This window comes from Vanacampus margaritifer, chromosome 10 (assembly GCF_051991255.1).
Source record: "Vanacampus margaritifer isolate UIUO_Vmar chromosome 10, RoL_Vmar_1.0, whole genome shotgun sequence".
NCBI classification, from domain to species: Eukaryota; Metazoa; Chordata; class Actinopteri; order Syngnathiformes; family Syngnathidae; genus Vanacampus; species Vanacampus margaritifer.
Window position 1 is genome coordinate 17,807,457 of NC_135441.1, and position 1,768 is coordinate 17,809,224.

The following is a 1,768-nucleotide window of genomic DNA, read 5'->3' on the forward strand; positions in this document are numbered from 1 at the left end:
ATGAATTTCTTATTGATTGATTTATTAAACAGAAGTGTATCTTTTTGTTGTTGTTTTTTTTTAGACAGACAAACAAGAAGTGTATCTAGATAGATAGCGTGAAGGCAGCGCGTGGACGTTTTTTTTTACATTTATCATTGTTATTATTATTATTATTTTTTAAAGCCCCCAGTGAATCTGACAATTTGGTGGCTGAAAGTAGAATTTGAACATTTGAACATTGTGATGACAGAAACAGTGTTAGTCGAATTTAAAGCCCAAAAGCTAATTAGAGCTGCACCACAACATAAAAAACATGAGAGCAGCATCTAATGCATAGACATTCATTCACCTTCCGTCTTCCCGTTTTGGATGAGTTGTTGTTTTTGTAATTTTTCATACTTTGTTTTTCAATACATTTTTAGACTTTTCTGCATTTCTGTCAAATTTCTGACATTTATGGCAATTTTATGGACATATTAAGGTCATTTCTGCCTCTCTTTTTTCTTTTTTGGGACATTTTATGGCTATTTTTTCCTGCCTGTTTTGCTATCAATTTTCTGATGTTTTTGGCAATTTTGTTAACATTTTGTGGTAATTTTGGGGATTTATTTAAAAAAAAAAATGGGGGGGTGGGGGGTATTTTTTAGTTCCTTTTTGAACATTTTCCTTTCTCCTTTTTTATTTTTAATTATTTAATTAATTTAATTATTTTCCTTTTTTAAAATTTAGTTATCTGTCCTTTTTTGGCAATTCCATGGACATTTTATAATCATTTTCCGCTTTTCCTTTTTTGGACATTTTCTGGTCACTTTTTGGACATATTTATTTATTTCACTTTTGTTTAACTTTTTCATCCACCATGTGCCACAGGAGAGGAAGTAAAGAATCACATGTGGCTGCAGAGCCGCAGGTTGCAAACCCCTGTTCTAGACAGACAGGCGTTAACTATTCACACCCACATTCGCACCAATAAAATCATTGGAGTCTTCAATAAATCTAAGAAGCATGTTTTTTAAATATTGGAGGAAGCCGGAGTACCCGCAGAAAATCCATGCAAGGAAATGCGAGGCAGAAGTACTAAGAGATTATCTTACCTGCCCCCCATATAATACGAAATGAAATAAAACCACCTAACCTTAACCCAATTTTAAGCTTTTCTTCCAAATTTACTTGTGAGAGCCCCCACCACCTGTTTTACTTTCATGTTTCAAACAAACTTGGTTCAAAGGATGTTGGCATTGAAAGAATAAAATGTATACGTCATGGTTTGAATAGATACTTTAAATAGAAAATGTTAAGCTATAAAAGCTTGGCAATGCACAAATTTGCTTGGGACTACTTTGCATTTTAATAGTATTTGAATGAACAAGAGCGGTATATAAAGCGTTGGTTCTGCTCATATGGGCCATATTAGCATACTTAGCGTGTAGCCACTTGAATATATTTACAACTGAAGAAGTAAATATTTTACTGTTAGTGTGACAAATGGCCATCACTATGCATTATCCCGGAGATCAGCTCGAAATCCACAAAGTCTCTAAGAATAATAAACTGCTCCCGATGTTAGCAATTATGTGAAGGTTGTCGTAAGCCTGTTGAATGGGGAACAGGTGCACATGAAAATCAATCATGACCATCCATCTGCCTCCGTTTCTGGGTCATGCTGGGTGTGTCTCGCATAAAGGTAATATTTTCCTCCGAGTGCAGCCAATTTTTATGGGGAACAAAAGCTTTTATAAAGAGAAGGGGAGCAGTCAAATACTTGTCCTTTTATAAGGTTGTCGCA